This window comes from Macrotis lagotis, chromosome 4, assembly GCF_037893015.1.
Source record: "Macrotis lagotis isolate mMagLag1 chromosome 4, bilby.v1.9.chrom.fasta, whole genome shotgun sequence".
Classification (NCBI taxonomy): domain Eukaryota; kingdom Metazoa; phylum Chordata; class Mammalia; order Peramelemorphia; family Peramelidae; genus Macrotis; species Macrotis lagotis.
The window spans coordinates 263002457-263026325 of record NC_133661.1 but is presented as its reverse complement, the minus strand read 5'-3'; the positions used below and the strand labels follow the sequence as shown (position 1 = coordinate 263026325).

At 34.4% G+C, this 23869-nt stretch overlaps 1 protein-coding gene across 4 annotated transcripts in view; it reads right to left on the bottom strand.

The window, feature by feature from the left end:
• The window catches only part of PPM1A (protein phosphatase, Mg2+/Mn2+ dependent 1A), a 113032-nt gene that overhangs the window by 31720 nt on the left and 57443 nt on the right, over positions 1-23869 (bottom strand). The window contains exon 1 of one of the 4 annotated variants that reach the window (XM_074235944.1): positions 20951-23037. The exons of the other annotated variants lie outside the window; for them this stretch is intronic. The gene's annotated coding sequence lies outside the window, so the exon portion shown is untranslated. Of the gene's footprint in view, positions 1-20950; positions 23038-23869 lie in introns of those variants that run through there. 4 annotated transcript variants of the gene reach the window in all.

The following is a 23869-nucleotide window of genomic DNA, read 5'->3' as shown; positions in this document are numbered from 1 at the left end:
GTTAAGATACAAATCACTTCTTCTAAGATACTTCTATAATACATGCAACTTGATTAGAAATTATACATCATATTCAAAATAGCAACTAATTCAATGAAACATAAAAAAATTATAAAAATCATAATGAACATTGTTGGAAGAGTTGTAGGAAATCTGGGGCACTATTACATTGTTGGTGGAGCTGTGGACTCATCCAACCTTTCTGGAGAGAAATTTGGAACTACACCCAAAGGGCAACAAAAATGTGCATACAATCACTTGTACAAAAGTATTCATAGCAGCCCTGTTTATGGTGGCAAAGAATTGTAAATCAAGTAAATGTCCTTCAATTGGAGAATGGCTCAGCAAACTGTGGTATATGTATGTCATGGAACACTACTGTTCTATTAGAAACCAGGAGGGATGGGAATTCAGCCTGGAGGGATTTGCATGAACTGATGCTGAGTGAAGATGAGCAGAACCAGAAAAAAACTGTGCACCCTAAAAACAACATGGGGGTGATGATTAACCTCAATGGGCATGCTTACTTCATCTGTGCAACAATCAGGTACAATTTGGGGGTATCTGCAATGGAGAATACCATCTGTATCCAGATAATGAATCGTGAAGTTTAAACCAAGTTCAAGGACTGTTCCCTTTAATTTAAGAAAAAAACACCTGATATCTTGTTTTTCTGATCTTGTTATCTCTTATACTTTATGTTTCTTCTTTAAGGATATGATTTCTCTCTCATCACACTCAATTTGGATCAATGCACAACATGGAAACAATGTAAAGACTGACAAATTGCTTTCTGTGGTGGGGTGAGGGGAGGGAAGTAAGATTGGGGGAAAATTGTAAAACTCAAAATAAAATCTTTAATCAAAAAAAAGAATTCTAAAAATCAAAGTTATTAACAAATATTAATCCAAAAAAGGGTAACTTTTTGATTTTCTTCTCCTTCCCAAAATTGTTCAAAGCCTAGAGCTCTAAAGAAACTAATTAGGTGAATGGAATCTTATCTTTCATAAGTGAGAATGGGGGAAAAAAATCTCAAAATAGCTGTGACTTACAGGAAGTAAGAAAATATAAAAATTTAATTATATAAAAATAAAATCTTTTCTAAAAAGAAGTTTTGGATTTGGTTTTTTTTTCTGGAAAGCTATATGGATTGGGAGGAGGGGAAGAAATCTTTACATTAAACATTTCTGATGAAAGCATGATGGCCACAATCTATAAGAAACTGATATAAATGAATAATGGAAAGACATCTTCTAATAAAATAGAGATATGATCAAACATTTATTAAGCAAAAAGGAACTTACAATCTAATGGAAGAGACAACATGCAAGTAACTATACACAGACAAGTCATATACAGGCTATAAATTGAGAGAAATCAAGAGAGGCTCTAGAATTAAAGAAGAATGGGAAGAAAGTGAGTTTTTTTTAATTTTGAATTTGTAGGAGGATATGAATGGGAGATGAGGAAGAGCATTCCAAGCATATAAGGAAAGCTAGTGAAAATGCCTGAAGTCAAGAGGTGGATGGAGTATGTTGCTCCAGAAAAAGCAAGGAGCCAGTATCACTGGATTCCAAAGTCTGAGAAGATATAAAATGTTAGAAAGTGGAAAGCTAAAAGTTAAAAGAGTGAAGATCCTGGAATACAAAAAGATTTTTTTTATGTTTCATATTGGAGATAAAAGGCAGCCCCTGGAATTTAATGAAGGGAGATGGAGAATGACATGGTCCTACCTGCACTTTAGGAAGATCACTGTGGTAGATAGGTGGAAAAATGGAATGGAGAAGGGAGAGACTTATACCAGAGAGACCAATCAGCAGGTTATTGCAATAATTTCAGTGTGAGGTAATCAGGGTATGCATTCTCGTTGTGGTCAGGAGGATAGGGTATATGTGAAAGATGTTACAAAAGTAAAATCCACCTGCTTTGGTAACAGATTGGCTATGGTGGGGTGAGAAGAGTGAGAAATTGAAGATGACTCCTAGATTGCTGCTAGCCAGGATAACTGGAAGAATGGCAGTACTCTCAACAATCTAGGAAAGTAAGGAAGGGAGGAAAGTTTGACAAAATCAGTTTTGGACATGTTGAGTCAAAACTATTAGCACCCCAAAAAAGGGTTCAATGTCTCTAATAATCAGAAAAATGAAAATGTTTAAAATTCTTATCACCTTATACTCAAATAAACAAAGATTATATGGAATAAAACTCAATGCTGGTTCAACTTTGGAAATTTCTGTCTTCTAAAACAGAACTGCAAACTACTTTTACAAAGCAACATAGGTACAAAAATATTTATAGCCTGTGACCCAGGGATCCTAATTACAAGGTTTATACCCTAAGGACAAAATTGACAAAAAAAAGAAGAAAAGAAAAGAAAAGAAAAGAAAAGAAAAGAAAAGAAAAGAAAAGAAAAGAAAAGAAAAGAAAAGAAAAGGAAAGGAAAGGAAAGGAAAGGAAAGGAAAGGAAAGGAAAGGAAAGGAAAGGAAAGGAAAGAAAAGAAAAGAGAAAAGAAACTTACCCATTAAAAATATTCTTAGCAGCACTATTAATAATAGTAAAAACCCAGAAACAAATTAAGTATTCAGTGACTGGGGAATGGATGAATTACGGCATATAAATAGAATGGATCACTATGATAAAAGAAATTACAAAAATGGAGACTTCAAAGAAATGTGGAAAGAGCTAAAGAAAGAATCAAAAGAAAATTATGCACAGCTTCAACTAGGTAAATAAATCAAGACATTAAACAGTAACAAATTAGTGTTAAATCTATGAGATGATTCTTTTATCACCTTGTTAAATTTAATCCATGCTTTTTTGTTGACAGATAAATAACAAATATACAAATACATGTGCTTATATATGTATATGCATACATATATACATACACACATTTATAATCACTGAATTAAATTTTTAAAAACTTTTGTTCATATGCTTATTTATTGAAGAAATTAAAACATTTTAAAAAGTATGATTTCCATTACTTATTAGAGAAATGCAAATTAAAGCTTCTCTGAGGCACCACCTCACACCTCTCAGACCGGCCAATACAACCAGAAAGGACAATGATCTTTGTTGGAAGGGTTGTGGGAAATCTGGGACACACTGTTGGTGGAGCTGTGAACCCATCCAACCTTTCTGGAAAGCAATTTGGAACTAAACCCAAAGGGCAACAAAAATGTACATACCATTTGATCCAGCAATACCTCTACTGGGTCTATACCCTGAAGAGATAACGAAAAAGGGTAAAAACATCACTTGTGCAAAAATATTCATAGCAAACCTGTTTGTGGTGGCAAAGAATTGGAAATCAAATAAATGTCCTTCAATTGGGGAATGGAGGAACGAACTGTGGTATATGTATGTCATGGAACACTATTGTTCTATTAGAAACCATGAGAGAAATTAATTCAGGGAAGCATGGATGGATCTGCATGAGCTGATGCTGAGTGAGATGAGCAGAACCAGAAAAACACTGTACATCCTAACAGCAACATGGGAGTGATGATCAACCTTGATGGACTTGCTCATTCCATCGGGCAACAATTAGGGACAATTTGGGGCTGTCTGCAATGGAGAGTACCATCTGTATCCAGATAATGAACCGTGGAGTTTGAACAAAGTTCAAGGACTATTTCCTTTAATTTAGGGGGGGAAAAACTGTTATCTTATTGTCTGATCTTGTTATCTCATACTTTGTTTCTTCTTTAACGATATGATTTCTCTCTCATCACACTCAATTTGGATCAATGTATACCATGGAAACAATGTAAAGAATGGCAAATTGCCTTCCGTGGGGAGTTGGGAGGAGGAAAGTAAGATGGGGGGGGGGACGACTATGAAACTCGGGGCGGCTAGGTGGAGCAGTGGATAGAGCACCGGCCTTGGAGTCAGGATTATCTGAGTTGAAACTTGGGAGTCAGGAGTATCTGAGTTGAAATCCGGCCTCAGACATTTAATAATTACCTAGCTGTGTGGCCTTGGGCAAGCCACTTAACCCGGTTGCCTCGCAAAAAAACAAAAACTATAAAACTCAAATAAATAAAATCTTTATTATTCAAAAAAGAAAAAGAAAAATAGACCAGGAGAAATTTCAGTTACTTGCCCCTGTACCAACCCCTAGTGTTCGTATATGTCATTCAAACAATATTCTCACAAAAAAAAGTTATAGCTTTAAAAAAAAGTATGATTTCTAATATTTTAATGGCATAATTCTGAATATACCTTTATGTATAATAGGTACATTTAAAGCTAATTAAAGATTTTCATCTTCACACATTGCATATATACATGTATATACATACAGCAATAAATGATTTAAATCAGTTATAATCCCCTAAATAGAGATCTAAAGTTTTTAAAATGCCACTTAAAAATTATAACACACTATTAAAAAAAACTAACTTTTAGTTGGAGTTCAGAAAACATGCAAACACATTAAAATATTGGCATAAACAAAACTATATTCACTTCAAACAGTTCTCTTACATGTACATGAAAACATTTAGCTGATGGGTATGATTTTAAAGTATAATCACACTTCCTTTTCAAATAAAGGAAATGTTAAACTACTAAGTGTCATAAAAGACTGAAAGCAGGATGATCTTGGAAATAAGGCATCTAGAAAAATCTCACATTATTGACATATGAAAAAATAAACTAGAGTGGTGCAGTGAGTGTTTTGAGTTACAGCCAAAAACAAAATCAAAAAATCCTCTCTTTACCATCTGTAGCCAGATAAGGAGCTGTGGAGTTTGAACAAAGTGCAAGGACTATTCCCTTTAAGTTAGAAAAAAAAAACAAATATCTTATTGTCTGATCTTGTTACCTCCTAGACTTCTCTTCTCTTTAAGGATATGATTTCTCTCTCATCACACCCAATTTGGATCAAGGTACAACATGGAAACAAAGTAAAGACTGACAGAGTGTTTTCTGTGTGGGAATGGGGGAAGGGAAGCAAGATTGGGGAAAGACTGTAAAACTCAAATAATATCTTTAATAAAAATAAATTTTAAAAAAATCCTCTCTTAATAAAAACACTATACTAAGAGTCTATGAAATGCCAAAGAATCCCAACACTTCTCTTCCCCAAGGCTCAGATTATAATATATCAACAAGTAAAGTCTAAGCAGAGGTTCATAACTTTTTCTATGTCATGAACTCCTTAGGCAGTTTTTAGTAAAACCTACAGTTATAGCTCAGGATAATGCTTTTAAGTACACAAAATTAAACATATAATATTATTTCAAAAGGAAACCAATTTTATTGAAATATAGTTATCAAAGTATTTTAAGAGTTCAAAGACTAAAGGAATTCGTAAAAAATGAAAAGTAGACATTTAAAGTTATTAATAGGATTGTTTTTAGATAATTATATAAGGAAACTATCATAACTATCCCAGGAAGTTATTAACTAAGGAGAAAGTAACCTGGACCAGAAATGCAGGAGAACATGTATTCTCGATATTAAACAAATTCATCTCCAAGTATCTAATTATTCAGAGTTCAATTTTTATAAGGTCACCAAATTAGACTAGAACTAGAAGGGACATCACAGAGCAGTGAATTTAAAAAATAAAATCAGTGACTCCGGAGTCAGAGAACCTGGTTCTAATCCCATCTTCTGCAGTTTATTATTTATTTGACCTTGAGCTCCGGGGCCTCAGTTTATTCATCTGTAAAATGAAGGAGTGGGACTTGATGCCCTCTAAGGTCATTTAAGTATAGATCTAGCACTAAGAAGTCATTTAATATAACTCCCTCATTTTATAGATGAGAAAAATGAGGCCCAGAAAAACCTAAGGTCAAACAAGTTAAAAGTAAGGGGCAGAACCAGGTTCTGGATCCCAAACACAGTATTCTTTCCATTGCACCCCACTGCATTCAGTGACCTTGAACATGAGCTCGAGATGACCTTGGAAATAACATCTAGAAAAAATTTCCAGAACCCATGTGAAATAATAAGACCTGGGTTCAATATTGGGAAGTTACTCTCTTTAAGCCCTCACTTCATCATCTGTAAAATGAAGAATTGGATTACACTATCTTTAAAGGTCCCTCTAGCTCCAAACACAAGATCCTATAAATACATGATTTATTACTTCAAGTCTGTTTCATCAACATTACATTATCAATACAAAAACTTGTCACTGACAAATTCTGCAGGAAAAAATTTGCTGAAAACAAGCAAAGATGAGAGAGAAGACTCATTCTTAGAAGCACCATGGTTAGACAATACTATATTCATATTTTAGGTATCTTTTAAGTTGGCAAATGACTTTTACTGTATAACATAAACCAACAGTCTATTCTTCATAACAATAAATGAGATTAGGAAAAATTATTATATACACAATTTGCATTTATAATAATAATCAAACTCAACATTTAAACAAAGACAAATATTTTCAAAAATGATTTTATAATTTAGGTATCAAAAACCTAAAAGGAGAGGTGAGATGAGATAAAACTCCCTCCCATCCCCTGAAAATTATGGCGCTAATATTTAGAAATGATTTTCATTTAAGTCAACTCAAGAATGTGTTAAAACTAAACATTTATTTTATTTTTAATACAGATAAAAGGGGATAAAGTAAAATTCCCTAACAAGAGTTATTTGTATAAAATAGGCTAAGTTGTTAGTTAAGAGTCGAACCAGTTATCAAACTCCAGAAACAGATAATCCTGGCTTTGAGATTTAACAAACCTTGATCGTAGACACTTTTTAATCCCTGAAGTTCAAGCTAGAAACATCAACACTGAAAGCACATAGAAAAGAACTGAAACATGACCTTTAAGACAGTAAGAAGTTAATCCACAGAATTCTACAATCAGAATCAGCATTTATTGCACTCAGAATCAGAAGGCACTGGCAGGACAAGGTTATTTCACTTTACAAAATACAGTTTAGTTTCATTTAGAGAATAATACACCAAATATGATTTAATTCCATCTGTTTCCACAGCAAAGTTTTACTTGATACCTCTTACTTGTATTTGAGAAAGCTCTCCTACAAAGGCTATTAGGCTATACAATTCACCAATGAAGTAATGACTCAGGTGACATAGTAATAAATCCCTCATTTTCATATGGGAAACTGAGACCCAGAACATAGAAGTGATTTGCCTACAGTTATATATAGCAAATTCCAGATTAAAACAAAGAAACACCTGAAGAAGTTGGGTTATTCAAATGTATATAGAATAATTCCAATGGACTAGAAAAAATTTCCATACTTTTCACAATTATAACTTAAAAGAGTGCAAATTTACATACATGCAACTATTTAAGGGATTCATTATCTACACTAATTAGTTGAGGAGCTAGCTATAGTTTATTAGTCACAAAATGGGCTAAAATCCAGGAACACCCCAAGCTTCAACTTCCCTATAATTAATATGGAGGAGTTAGATTAAATGTTTTCTAGGGTCCCTATCAATTCTAAGATTCTTTGTCTAGTTAATGTCTATGTAGAGATGGAATTGAAGGTGACTGAACCTTGTTCGTAAATATGACATTTCTGAAAATCTATTTGTAAATCAAATTTTTATTCACTGTAGCATTTTCATTTAACTGCAATTTCAGAGTTGCTTTATTTTTATTCATTAAATTTCTCTTACACTCTTTCCTGAAAGATAATACATAGAATGGTGTGCTAAGTTCAGCATGAAATATTATTAAAAGTTCATTGTCAAAATGAAGATGAGTGGAGAACAACCATATTGGGTAAGGGTCACTTGAGATCATGCCAAAGGGGATCATAATGGAAAATTCTTTGAGTGAAATCTTCAAGCACTAAAGACAGCATGTGAAAGCTATAGGAGCTGTTCCCAGATAGAAAAGGGGTTTAAAGAGCATGCTTTCCAAAACTATGGAGCACAGGACAAATTTTGGAATAAGCAGCATAAAGCATGTGACAGAGAAATAATTCGAAGTCCATGCTGTCCTCCCTCTTATAAATGAATGTTGATGGGGTAAAGAATGAAGTATTCCTTAAAAATGAAAGGTTTCACTGCAACCAAGATCAAAAGAAATGTAGTAAACTGGGAAACAATCATTACAACTTATGTTTCTGACAAAGGACTCATTTCTAAATTATACAGAGAACTGAGTAATATTAAAAAAAAAAAGACCTTCCCCAATTGACAAATGGTCAAAGGATATGCAAAGGCAATTTACAGATGAAATCAAAGCAATTCATAGTCATATGAAAAATTGCCCTAAATCATTACTTACTAGAGAAATGCAAATTAAAAGCTTCTCTGAAGTACCACTCAAACCTCTCAGATTGGCCAATGACCAGAAAGGATAATGATCATTCTTGGAGGTTGTGGGAAATCTGGGACACTATTACACTGTTGGTGGAGCTGTGAACTCATCCAGCCTTTCTGAAGAGAAATTTGGAACTACGTCCAAAGGGCAACAAAAATGTGCATACCCTTTTGACCCAGCAATACCACAACTGGGTCTATACCCTGAAGAAATGATGAAAAAGGGTAAAAACATCACTTGTACAAAAGTATTCATAGCAGCCCTGTTTGTGGTGGCAAAGAATTGGAAATCAAGTAAATGTCCTTCAATTGGGGAATGGCTTAGCAAACTGTGGCATATATAAGTATGTCATGGAACACTATTGTTCTATTAGAAACCAGGAGGGATGGGAATTCAGGGAAGCCTGGAGTAATTTGCATGAACTGATGCTGAGTGAGATGAGCAGAACCAGAAAAACACTGTACACCCTAAAAGCAACACAGGGGTGATTAACCTTGATGGACATGCTTATTTCATCAGTGCAACAATCAGGGACAATTTGGGGCTGTCTGCAATGGAGAATACCATCTGTATCCAGATAATGAACCGTGGAGTTTGAACAAAGTTCCAGGACTATTTCCTTTAATTTAGGGGGGAAAAAACTGCTATCTTATTGTCTGATCTTGTTATCTCTTTATACTTTATGTTTCTTCTTTAAGGATATGATTTCTCTCTCATCACACTCAATTTGGATCAATGCACAACATGGAAATAATGTAAAGATTGACAAATTGCTTTCTGTGTGTGGGTGGGGGGAGGGAAGTGAGATTGGGGGGAAAATTGTAAAACAAAATAAATAAAATCTTTAAAAAAAAATGAAAGGTTTCCAGATTAAAAAAAAAAAACAAAAAGAAACAGAATCTAAATAAAATGATTGTATGTAAGGAAACTGAAAGATGTAAGAATGTGGCAAAGAAGACAAGAATAAGGACCAATGAATACTTGGGAATTAGGGCATAGGAACCAAATTTGTAATTTTACTGGGATAGAAACGCCTTTATCAAAAATACTAATACTGCCCTCTTCTAGAGGTGCCACAGGGCTGGAAAATAAAGTTGTCCCAGTGTTCAAACTAAAACTGAGAATTTGAGACCTATGAAGTAATTAGTCTGACTTCTATTCATGGTAAAATTCTAGAATGCATTATATAGGAGTGGTTAGTAAGCATTTCAAATAAATAACCCTAAGCACCAAGTCAGAATAGGTCATGATACCCACCTCACTTCCTTTTCTGACAGGTAACTCATAGATCTGAGGAATACTGTATATATAGTTTATCTAGATTTAAGCAAAATACTTGACAATTCTCTCCTGTTATATCCTTGGTGAAAATAAGAGATATGGGCTGTACCCAAAAGGTAGTCATTAATGAGTCAAGAATATTCCAGTAGTTTTTCAGAGGTTTGTTCTTGACCTGTGGATTTTTATCAGTACTTAAATAAAGGAATAGATAGTAATATTTATCAAATCTGCAGTTGAAACAAAGCTAGGAGCAAAGGCTAACCAGTTTACTATATAACAGTCAAGACAAGGAGTTCTCAAAAAACAGTAACACTGGGACAAGTATAACAAGATGAAATTTAGTAGGGGAAAAATTTCAGGTTCTCTTACTTAGGTTTAAAATCAATTTTAGACAAGTAAGACAGGAAGAGAGGAGTATACTAGCCAAGAGAAGCTAAGAGTAATCTTAAGACTTCAGATCTAGAATGAGGTAGGTGGAAAGTTCCACTGCACTCTCTTTTGTTTGTCTGTATCTAGAGTATTCAGTCCCAAGGCACCATATTTTAGGATGGGTATGAAGGCAAAAAATATCCAGAAGAAAACAATTAGGATAATAAAGGTTCTCAGGAAATCAGGATTAGACTTGAGAAAATTTAAGCAACATCTGAAGGGCCATAATGTGAAACTGTATTTAAAATTGTAAATTGCCCCCTGGAACAATATACAAAAGACAGAGAGAGGAACATTTAGGTTCCATGCAGGGAAAACTTAACAATGAAAATTTAGAAGTTAGAAAGTTAGAAGACTTTCAGGAATGGTAAAGCATGGGTTCTTGTACCTTCCAGTTTTAAGGTACTGTTATTCTGTTCTATCAAGTACAATAGTTCATTTTATTATAGATCACTTTCTAGAAAAAGAAGAGATGTTAGAAATCTTATACTTTTTAAAATTTTAAAAATAAGGAAACTGAGGCCTAAGGAGGTTGAGGGATTCAGATCCTATGTTCTTTATTTGCACCATAAGCATTTCTGAATGGATTTTTAACCTCTTTTTTGTGTCATGTACCCTTTTGGTAATTAATTCAAGTAAATGTTAAATTTCAATTAGAGGTCAGTGAAAAAAAGTAATTTTTTTTCTGACCAGGTTTATAAATCCCCCAAATTTCTTGATTTATAGATTCCCCCAATCTATCTTCAGATTTCTTGGAGGTCCATAAACTCTAGGTTAAGAATCTGTGATCTAAAGAAATCTTTTAGTAAAGAAGACAACCCTTTATATGATTCAAATATAAAAAGTTATATAGATTTGAAACTATCCCAGCATTTTAAGGCTGATGCCCAATTTTATGTTAATTTCTTAATCATAACTTTACCTACAAGGCCATAGCACTAGGAAATATGGTCCAGTCAATGCATTGCTCTTTGCACTAAAAACCAATGCAGAAAATAGGGTCATTTCATTAACTAGGTTCCAGTACCAGGAGATCTGCATAGAGGGTCTAAATTCAGAGTAATTTTCAATATCATTCTAGAGTTTATTAGACATAGAGCAATGAATGGAGCCAACTCCAGATTAGGGAACAAGGAAAAGAGAAAGTAGCTAACTGAAGAGTGAATCCAGAATGTAACACTAGAAGTTGAGAAATAAGCCAGAAATTAAGGCAGAAGGTGGGTCTTTTTTTTTAAGCTACTGAAAGGCAATGGGATTAAGTGACTTGCTCAAGGCCACACAGCTAATTACCTAATCATTAAGTGTCTGAAGCCAGATTTGAACTCAGGTACTCCTGACTCCAGGGCCGGTGCTCTATCTACTGCGCCACCTAACCACCCCAAGGTCTTAATATCAAGCAAACTATTTAGAACATCAGAATATTGGCTGTAAAGAGGACAGGCCCAAACAAAGTCTACCTATCTTAACACAGTACAAAACTTCAATCCAAGAACACACTGAAAATATACATAAACAGACAGCACCAAACAGAATGAAAAAATATTAAAGGACAGGAAAAAACCAAAAATTAAATACAGAAAAGGATAACCTGACATTGACAAGTAGAACAAAAGTGGCTAGAAGAAATAGACAGCAAAAAGCAAGGAGTGAGGAGAAAGGGGAAATCTAGAAGATGAATAGATGGGAGAATTAGAACAAATGGTAGAAAATCTTCAACAATAATGACAATAATGAAATAGAACAAACAGAATTTCATGACTCCAAAGGACAACAAGAAATAGTAAATCAAAGCTGTTGGGTTTTTTAAATAATTAGAAGAAAATATAAGTCCTTTACTACCAAAAGTAACTAACCTTTTAAAAATCATCGAACCTCCAAAAAAATATGACTAAATAAGAAAAAAAACCTGGATCAAGCAATGAAAATTACTCAGATCAAAGACAGCCAAGAGACTAAAATAAAAGCAGGAAAAAAAAATCTACTGATCACCTGCAAAAAATTCAGTATCACACACCAAGGAATGCCCCAAATTCAAAACGTTCAAAGAATAACTTATACTGTAAAACAATGTATACAAGGGGAGAGATGAAATTTTAGGAAAAGTAGAGCTTTGCAAGAATTCTTGTTGAAAATACCAAGGCTGGATAGAAATTGAAATGCAAAGACATGCAGTAAGGAAAATCTAGAAAAGGAAAAGCATTTCACCAACTGCAAGGGAATAAACGATGATATGCCTATGCTCTATTTTAGAGAGGAAAAAAAACCAAGTATCTCTTCAGAATCTTGAAGGATCAGAGAAGGAATCAAAATAAACCAAATGTGTTTAGATGTCCACTTGTATTGGTGGGGAAAGTAATTGATTAGGAAAGAAATGAGGAAAAGGGAGAAGGAATTTACGATTTCACATTAAAGTAGTACCCAAGAAGTATACAAACATGGAAAAAAGGGATGGAGTATCAGGCATCACATGCCCTCACTCTTATGAATTGTACTGAAGAGGGTTGAACACACACAAATAATTTGGTGTAGAAATTCATTAATTTCAATGAGGAACTGACAGGGAAAGAAAGTATAAAGCTGAGGGAAAAAGTAAAACAATAAAGTTTTGCCTCTGATGGGGGGTTAAAGAGAAAGAACATCTAAGAACTTGAGCTTGGGGTCTAGTTTTGGGCAAGAAATAGGAATAAATCATTTCAATTATTGATTATTTGTGTTATTTCCCTTTTCTTCTTGTACCCTCTTATTTTTTGTTAAGAGGAGGCCAAGAGGAAAAGTGGAAGAAGGATAAGAGGATTTGAAGAAAAGAAATACACTTAACAATTGTAACCATGAAAGAAACGAACTTTCACATAAAATATAGCTGCAGCAGATCAGAAAACAATCCAGAAGCAAGGAGGTGGAGCCAAGATGGCAGCCTGAAGGCAACATTTCCCAGAAACTCCTTCCCCAGTAAACTCCAAAAGCTGTCAAAGTATGACTCTAGCCAAAATTTAGAGGGGCAGAACCCACAGAAAAACTGAATGATATATTTTCCTAATCCAAGATAACTTAGAAGTTCCATGGGCAAGGTGTGTTTCACCAGGACCTGGGGTTGGAAAAAAGCCCCCTGGCCACAGCTCAAGATCACCTAGAACAGTTTGAAGGGGAGAAGAGAGAACTCTGCTGCACCAAAGTGAGTGTGGAGTGAGGAGCACCAGCCTCAGATCAGCCCTGCTGCAAGAACCTGCAGTAGGAATCTGGGGAAACCAGCCTGCACCTCCAAAACACAGCCCACAAATGGTAAGGGGGTCAGGGGAGACTGCAGAAATCTCTCTGCTCTCCCTGGGGCACTACTCTGTTGTTTGACCACACTCAGATCCAGGTTGCCGTTTGGCCTTCCATACTAAGATATTAGGGACCCTCCTCACAGCTCCAGGGCAGAGGGGGAGTGCCTGTGGTCATCTACATATCAAAGCACAGGCAAGAGAACATAAGACCTTGGAGGAAAAAAGGTCCCAGTATGATGTCCCAAACCCCCCCCACAAAGAGGGTGTCCGAATAATATTCAAAAACTCAGCACCCCAAAACCAGGCACAGGCAGGAGAAATAAGTGAACAGAGAAAAAAAGAGGGACACCATTGAGAAATTCTTTGTTTATGATCCCAAGAAGGATCAAAATACTCAACCTGAGAATGAGGAAGCACAAGCTCCTGCATCTAAAGACTCCAAGAAAAATGCAAGTTGGGCTCAGGCTATGACAGAACTCAAAAAAGATTTTGAAAATCAAGTAAGGGAGATAGAAGAAAAATTAGGAAAAGAAATGAGAGAGATGCAGGAAAAACATGTTGGGATACCTGAAAGTCATGATCAGGAAAAGAACCTTGACATCATTTTCAAAGAATTACTACAGGAAAATTGCCCTGATATCCCAGAAGCAGAGGGCAAAATAGAAATGGAGAGAATCCACAGATCCCACCAAGAAAGAGATCCCAAAAAACCAACCCCCAGGAATATTATAGCCAAGTTCCAGAACTCCCAAGTCAAAAAGAAAATATTACAAGCAGCCAGAAGGACACAATTAAAATATCATGGAGCTGCAGTCAGGATCACACAGGACTTAGCAGCAACTACATAAGGGCTCATAGGGCTTGCAATATAATATCCCAGAAAGCAAAAGAGCTCAGAATACAACCAAGAATCAACTACCCAGCAAAACTGAACATCCTCTTCCAGGGGAAAAGATAGACTTTTAATGAAACAGGGGAATTTCAAATGTTCCTGTTGAAACAACCAGAGCTGAACAGGAAGTCTGACCTTCAAATACAGGACACAGGTGAAAACATAGAGAGTGGAGGAGAAGGGTAAAACATGAGGGACTTGATTATGAACTGCATGTATTCCTGTGTAGAAAAATGATACTGATAATACTCATATGAACCTTCTCATTTAATAGAGCAGGTAAAAGGAGCTTTTATAGATGAAGCACAGGAGAGAGTTGAATTTGAAGATATATATTGCAAAAATAGATCAATGGCTAAAATGGAAATGTACTGGGAGTAAGAGAAAGGAGAGGTAAAATAGGCTAAGATATTTCATATTTTATACACACACACACACACACACACACATTTACAACGAGCTTTTTCAATGATATGGAAGGGGGAAAAGCAAGGGGGCATCAGAAATGACTCAGAGAGGAAACAGCATACACACTCAATAGGGTAAAGACATCTAGAGTAAAAAGGAGAGAAGGGGAAAAGGGGGAAGGGGTGATAAAGAGGGTAGATCATAGGAGAGAATAGTCAGATATAACACATTTTCTTTTTTACTTCTTGCAAGGTGCTGGGATTGGGTGGCCTGTCCGGTACCACATATTTTAGTAATGTATAAAAAAAAATCACTTGTACAAAATTATTCATAGCAGCTCTGTTCATGGCGGTACAGAATTGGAAATTAAGCCAATGTCCTTCAATTGGGGAATGGCTTAACAAAATGTGGTATATGTATGTGATGGAACATTACTGTTCTATTAAAAGCCAGGAGGGGTGGGAATTCAGAGAAGCCCAGAAATATTTGCATGGACTGATGAACAGAACCAGAGGAACACTGTAGATCCTAACAGCAACATGGGGGTGATGACCAACCTTAATGGACTTGCTCATTCCATTGGCACCAACAATCAGGCACAATACTTTATTTTTCTTCCTTAAGGATATGATTTCTCTCTAATCACATTCAACTTAGATCAATGTATACCATGGAAACAATGTAAAGACTAACAGACTGCCTTCTGTGGGGGGATGGGAGAGAGAAGCAAGATTAGGGGGGGAAATTGTAAAAAAAATTCAAAGTAAAAAAAAATTCTGAAAAAAAAAAGAATCCAACAATGTGTTGTTTAAAAGAAATACACTTTAAACAAAGATTCACACAAAATTAAAATGAATCAATATGGCAGAATTTTTGCTTCAGGTAAAATTTTAAAAGCAGACTAATCATGCCTCAGTCAAGGAAGTATTATAAAAACAGACATAGTTGAAAAAATATCAAGGAAACTGCACCATACTTAAAAGGCACCAAAGATAATGAAATATAATAACATCAATGGCATAACACCTAATTTATTATAGGAAAAAAAACGGCAAGGAGCAAAAGGGAGTACAATATGCCCTTTCAGAACCAGACAAATCTAACAAAAAGATATTTAAGTTAAGGACCTGAATAGCATTTTCTAAAAATTAGATAGGACAGGATTTCTTAAAATTAATCAATGTAAATAAAAAATAAAAACCTATGTACTCCTAAACTATGCATGGCACTTTATAAAAAACAAGGCATAAATGTCTCAAAATACAGAAGAGCAAAAATATTAAGCACATACTTTACAAACCACAATCCAATAAAAACTAAAATCAATAAAAAGTTTTTAAAAAGGAATCAAATTGCAAAAGGCTCAGTTCAGTTATTTTCTCAATGTAAGTTTTCCTGATTTCCATTCCAAAGTATTCTTTCCCTCCTCAAATATTCACTAGACAAATGAGAGACTGTTAGATAATGAATGATTAAGAGTCTTAGACCTGAAGTCAGGAAGAACCAAGTTCAAATTTCACCTCAGGTATTTGCCTACCTGTAATTGTTTGACCCTCAATGACACGTTCTCTCTACTCTAGGCTTTGTTTTCTCATCTGTAAAATGCAGACAATAATAGTTTCACAGTGGTTTTGAGGAAAAAATGAGATATGTAAAGAGTCCCATATAAATGTAGGACACTCTCAAGATCTTTCCTTTGCCCCTACTACATTCTACCTTGAATTACTTTATCAAGCTGGAAAAGCTTCAAATGCAGGTCAGGTAATTGCTGATAGCATTGAAAACCAAAATTAAGTAGAGCAATAGTAATAAGAACAACAAGTGGTACTAAATGAGTTCAATACAACCCAAGTTCCTGAAAGAACTGAGGATGTGATTAGTGTAGACCTTTGAAAGACCTTGAAAAATAGAAGAAGTGTCACAAGACTGAAGGATATAATCTGTTGTACTGACTTTTAAAATAAGTGAAACAATTATAAAGTATGCAAACTATAAATAGAAAAGTGATACCTCTTTTTCCTCCTCCCTCACTATAAACTCCTTAAGGAGAGGGACTATCTTTTGCCCTTTTTTGTTCCCCCAGAACCAAAGCACAATGCCTGGCAGAGGTTCTTAATAAATGCTTATTGATTTACTTACTGAATTTTAAAGCTGATCTCTAGCAAGAGTTCCTTGCTACAGTGGTAGGTATATCAAAGATGTAGACAAGAGTCAAATAAATCCTTAAAGGCTAGGACACTGAGTCAAATATAATTAAATGAAATTTAATAGGGACAAATATAAAATTCTTGGGTTAAAAAAAATCAATCATATAATTCTTTGGATAGGTACTGAGCAAAACCTACAATTGAATAGGAAGATGAGATCAAGACTGCATTTTGAAAATTATGCTTTCAGTTCTAAGTTGTCTCCTACAAAAGCTCATCTCTAATACCTCCTGGTTATGTATAATAAAGTCAAACTAAAAGTATATCAAATGATAACAGAAAGATGTATTTTGGAGCATAAGGTTTAGACTTTTAGTCTAAAGGTATAATGGATATAATCAAAAGATATGAATATTTAGAAACGGTGGTGGATCAGTGACATAACAAAAATGGCTATTAATAGAAGAGAACTAGTGCTACACTGGTATTAAGAGTCAGAGTCAAAGAAAGACTTTCAGTGTGTTACATAAATTATGAAAGGCATGGATAATCACATGATGAGAAGGTATGAAGGGACTACACTTTATACTATTAGAATCCACAGACCCAGCTAATTAAGATAGGGTCTTGGGTTTCTTTTAGGAATTGTCTGCAGACGAGCTATTCTTGTCTGAATTGGATATGCTTATTAAGGTGTACTGTGCAGTCATTTTTTAAGTATTACTGGCTGAGAATTTTAAAACTAAATTTAGTTTAGGAGGTTTCTAGTTACAGGAGAAACTAAAGGCTAATCTATTTTCTCTTAAAACAGTTACAGTACCAACAACAGCTGTGAAAAGATTTTAAGCCACTGTAGCTCTAGCCTTCTTTAAAAATTACCTAGGGACTTTCCAACATTTATAACAATTTCTCTCAGTTGAGACTCTCACAATATTATTTTTTCTTATTTTTTTCACAATATTAATTTTGTTGACTTATTTACTAGTGGCAAAGTTTATTAAATTTTTGTTTTTCAGTGTGGTATAATCCAGGAGTATCAATCTCAAATGCAAAGAGATCACTAATAGGTCTCCTGCTGACTTAGAAAAACAAATTAATGTTATCTATGTTGCATTATATTTTTATTTATTTTGTTACATTTTATTACAATTACATATCAAATTGATTTGGGCCTCACTGGCATTCTTCTGGCCACATTTGGCCCAGGTCTCAAGTGTGACATCTCTACTGTAGTAAATAGAGGAAACCCTTATTACCTAGCAAAATGGTCTCAAAAATAACTCACCCACTCCATCCACTTCATCTCTTTAAGCTATTAAAAAAAATTGAAAACATTCATGTTGTCACCATCAATCCACTTTAAACTGTAGCAAGGGACAAATACAAAACATACTACAGAGGCAACAATGTGAAGTGAAGACTTGCCCTGACATCCTGACTCACATAAGTACTAAGTTATATGATATCCTGGATAGGGTAATTAACCTCTCTTGGCCTCAGTTCATCTGTAAAATGAGGGGCTTGGAGCAGATGCTAAGGTCCCTCCCAGCTGTAAATCTATGATCATATAAGCTTTAAAAATATTTGAGGAATATAAGCAGTTTATGCAAGTAACGTGCCACGAATGGAAAAATACCTAAAAACATTTATTTATAAGGACAAACTTTTATTCATAATATTCTTCAGATTAGACTGTGTGATACCGCAAAGTACAGTAGTATTCTGAAATCTTAAGCAGTGTTAGTTCAGTGTGTACTTTGTCCTAGGGGTGTGTCAGTATGCTAAAATATAGAGATTAAGTGACCAGTCAAGTTCATAAAGCCACAAAGCCAAGGTTAAGAGATGTAAGCCTCTGATACACAGTCTATTACTAACCTAGTAAATCATGCTTCATTCTTTTGCTTCTATCCAGATAAGGATAGACATTTCACAATTGTGGAAGAAAAAACACCAGTCTTTGAGTTGAGAAAATCTTTTTTCAAATCTAGGCTCCAATTCTTAACTTACCTAGGTAAATCAAATTCTGGTAGTATCAATTTCATCATCTATAAAAAGGGGATAACAACATTTACTAGCCTCATGGGAGTGTGAGGAAAGCACTAGGCAAAACATAAAACACTGTGTCACTAGTTACTATGGGGATCACTCTACCTAAGAAAAAGTTTTATAGCAACTAATTCATAAATATTATATTATTATGCATGCTTCCAGTAAGAATATTATTTCCTAATATGAAAATGCAACACTAAAAGTTCAAAAAAACCTCATTAGGGAGAAAAAAGCTTATTTGAGTAGATTTTACTTAATGACCAGGAAAATCAACTAAATATATTTGTTGCAGTAAATCCAAATGACTAAAAATTTCAAGAAATTATGGGAGGTGAAGGAAGTGAGGAGTCACATGACTATTTTCTCATATCAAGATTTAACTTCAGCCAGATTTTGAAAACTTAGTAGTCATAACAATTCAAAGTAATTACTGCAAAATTTATTTCACTTAAATTCAGGTTCAATTTTTGTACAAATTTTAAACATTGCACTTGTACTTGAGGAGTTTCTAAATCTACTGACTTAGCAAATCTATACAATACAAAAACCATTTGACTATAAGCAATTAACTAGTTACAATAATATCTTCAAATATAAGAATCTCATTCACTTTGGGTGGTAGTATCCATACACATAAAAGAGATGAAAATAAGAAAGAATGGCAAGAGCACAAACTGAACTTTCTCTAGAAACAGACTACATTATAATCCAAACATTATAAAACTTCCACAAGACAGCCAAAAAAGTCTATAAACCTTCACCAATCTATTACCATCAAATGAAAAAGATTATTTTTATTTCCATGAATTCATATTTCTGAATTATAGAACTTTAAAATATTTCTGAAATTGTCTAAATTTTTCATTAGTCGTTTCCAAAGCAAAATCAAGCTGGCTTTTTCTCTTTCATTTAATCAAGAAATATAAGATTTCTTAAAAGAAAAGTTTAACTACTAAAGTCAGGAAAATTCCATCAGTATGAGAAGTATGCTATTTCCATAAAATTGTATAACCAGTTTTGATCACTCATGCTAAGTTGACCTGAGAAGATAAGAAGGAAAAAATATCTCCTTGCCCTCAAGTAAGAGACAGGTAAAAAAAGATTCTAGCACTGAAAGATCAAACTGGACCAGATGATGTCAAAGGTAGCTTATAATTCTGATAACATGTTTCAAATAAGGAAGAGGGTAATCAAAAGTGTCAAGTACCAGAGAGGTAAATAATAATAGTAATAATAATAATAATAATGAAGAGGTGATGAAAAAGGGTAAAAATCCCACATGTACAAAAATATTAATAGCAGATCTTTTTGTAGTGGCAAAGAACTGAAAATTGAGGGGATGCCCATCAATTGGGGAATGGCTAAACAAATTGTCATATAAATATTATGGAACACTATTATTCTGGAAAAGCCTGGAAAAGATTTGCATGAATTGATACTAAGTGAAATGAGCAGAACCGGAACATTACTCAGACTAAGAACAACAAAGGGTAATGATAATCTATGATGGACTTGTTCATTTCAGCAATACAAAAATCAAGGACAATTCTAAAAGACTTGTCATTGGAAATACCATTCATATTTAGAGAAAGAACTGTGGAGTTTAAATGAAGACCAAAACTTACTATCTTCAATTTTTAAAAGTTGTTTTATAATATATATTGCCTTTGTTTTTCCTCGCTAATGTTTTTTTCTTCCATTTTGAATTTGATTCTTCTTTCATAACATGATCAATATAGATCTATGTTAGCATGGTTATAAATGTAGAGTCTATATATTAGACTGCTTTCTGTCAGGGGGTGGGGGAAAGGAGGGAGGGAAAAAAATATAAAACTCAAAACCTTGCAAAAAAAAAGATTGGTAAAAACTGGTTGCATAGAGTTGGAAAAAGAAATAAATTAAATATTTAAATTTTTAAAAAATAGAAGGGTAAAGAAAAGTCTTTGGGTTTAGCAATTTAAAGATAGCTGCTTACCTTGAAAAGAAAAGCTTTGGGTAAAAAAAAATGAAGTCAAAAGCCAAATTAGGAAGGATTGAAAAATTGAGTAGGAAGTAGTGGAGAGTTGATTTCATTAACACCATTGACACTTGGCAGGATGAGGTCCATAACTGAAATTTGGCTCTGGAAGGGTACTTATTTTAAAAGGACAAAGTAGTTAAAAGGTAGATAGTCATAGTAGCACTATATAAGAAAATCTACTCACATGAAAAAAATGCAGGAGTGAATGCGAAGAGTATGGTGGAGAGAACTTGGTTAGTCAACAAGTAGTTAAAAAGAGAAAATACTATACAGCAACTGGGGAAAAAGAGGAAAAAAAAGATGGGAGATCAGTAAATCAGAAACATGATAAAGTAGTAATGGAGCACTTCAAATGTCTACTAGCAATGTTTCTGCCCAATTTTTATATATGTTTTCTAAAAAGCTTTGTTTTCATGTCATTCATTTCTGAATATTCACCTTCAAATTATTACCTTATTACAAAGAAACAAAAGTAAACAAATACATCCCAACAGGGTGATCTTATCTGACAATATAGTAACATTTTTCTCATTCTTCTTTTCTCATTCCACCCCAGCTGAGAAAGTAATATATATTTCAGTACTTATTCTCCAGGAATATAGATTCCTGGATATATTGTTCTTCTAGTTTGGCTTAGTCCACGTAAATCTTTCCATGCTTCTCTGAGCTCTCATATTTGTCTTACCTTACATAATCATATTACATTCATTCACATTACAAAGTTTGCTTACTAATTCTCCAATCAATGGACACCTTCTTTTCTTCCTGTTGTTTACTACCACCACCAAAAAAAAAAAGGCTACAAATATTTGGAAACATTAAACTTTTCTGTTTGACCTATTTGGGGGTATATGTCTAGAAGTAGAATAAATAGGCCAAACAAAATAAACAATTTAGCCACTTTTCTTTAATTCTAAATTGTTTGTCAGATCAGGTAGGTCAATTGACAATTCCATCAATAATGAGTCTGTTTTACCTCAGATCTTCCAACACAAACTTTTTTTTTTAGGTTTTTGCAAGGCAAATGGGATTAACTGGCTTGCCCAAGGCAATTATTAAGTGTCTGAGGTCGGATTTGAACCCAGGTACTCCTGACTCCAGGGCTGGTGCTCTATCCACTGCGCCACCTAGATGTCCCCCAACCCCAAGTTTATCAGGCATTTTTGTCATCTTGACATTTTGCTGTTGGCTTTAAACAGTATTTCTCTTATTAGTGATTTGGAACATGTTTCATATGATAATATTAATCCTTTTGAAAATAGTAATATTAGTTAACTGCCTTTACATATTTTGGACATCAGGTTTTGATCAGATATCTAGTGCAAACATTTCCTTACCTAATGTCTTGACTTGTCTTAATAATTTCATCCTTCATAATAAACTAGAGAAATCAGTAAAGAAAACTTCAAATTTGGATGGGATTCTCATCAACAGGGAAAAGATAATTAGATGACAACTGAATAACTACATTTTTAATAGAGAAGACTGAAAAAACTATTTCTTCCTAATCATGACACAAAACTATAAGTAATAGACTGGGAGTAAAGAGACATGAGTTTTAGTTCTAATTCTTACTAACTAGCTGTGCTTTCCTAAATAAATCATTTAACTTCTCCGAAAATCAGTTATCTCTAAAATGAGGGAGAAAAGCAGTATGGTAGAGTGTGTTGAGAGTCAGTCTATGAATCAGGAAGAACAGGATTCAAGTCTTGCTTCTGATAAGTAACTTGCTATGTGATTCTGGGCAAAGTATAGTAGCTAATCTGTACTGGGACTGTGAGTTCCCTCAGCAGGAATTTATGCAAATCCTTATGCAAAGTAAAATTACCTGTACCTGCCTGTACCAAAACTGCCCTCTCCAAAGTTACTAATAATTCCCTAATAGCTACATTTAATGGCCCATTTCTTAAATCTCATCCTTCTTTATCTCTGCAACCTTTGACACTTGATCACTTTCTCCTCCGGGATTCTCTTTCCTCTTTAGGTTTACACAACATTGTTCTCTTCAGATTTTGCTTCTGATAGGCTCCTTCTTAATCTTGCTTGCTAGATTCTTAATTCATATCACACTCACTGAGTATCCCAATAAAGTTTTGTCCTGGATCCTTTTTTCTTTCCTCCATATTATCTTCTACTGGTGACCTCATCATCTCTAATGATTTCAATTATCATCTCTATGCAAATGATTCTTAGTGCGCTCTGTGGCTCCAATCTTACATCAACTGACTTTTGGCATCTAGATTGGATCTTCTGTAAAAATCCCAAGAATGTATACAAAACAGAATTCATTTTCTCCCCTTCCCCTCCCCCTCTGTACCCCCCACACACACACACACACACTCTTCCTTCTTTCCAATATCCCTATTACTATAGGGAGAACCACCAACTTCTCTGGCACCCAGTATTATAACCTTGGTATCATCCTCACTTCCTCACTTTCACTAACCTCACATAAACAGTCAAAAAAAAAAAATCTTGTAATTCTCTGCTTTCAGTCTCTCCTAAACATCATCCTCCTCTCTCCACTCAAAAAATCATCCACTCTAATTCAGGCTTTTATCATTTCTCTCCTAAACTACAAAATAGTCTTTTTCTTAGTCTTTCTGCTCCAGACATCTCTTCCTATTCCAATTCATCTTCCACTCAACTGCCAAGTTGGTTTTCCTAAGACATAGTCTACCATCTCATTCCCTTACTCAATAAAATCTAGTGCCTGCTTATTACCTTCAGAATCAGGTGTAAATTCCTTAAATTGGCATTTAAAAGAATTTTACTATCTGACCTCCCTCCTCCTACCTTTTCTTTCCTAAATATACCTCGACACTCTAAAATTCAGTCATATTATTATTTTACTGTACTTGACATTCAATCTCTTGACTACATGCTTTTACACTGGCTATGGCATCTACCTGGAATGCTCTACCCTTCCTCTAATCTATCTCTCAGTTTCCTTGGACGCTTTCAAGATTCAAGTCAAGAGATACCTTCTAGGAAAAGTCTTTTCCAGTCTCCCCCAGTTGCTAGTGCTTTTACCTCTGGGATTAACTTCTACTTACTCTCTCTATATATACCTTGGGTACCTGTGTATTTCCATGTATCTTTT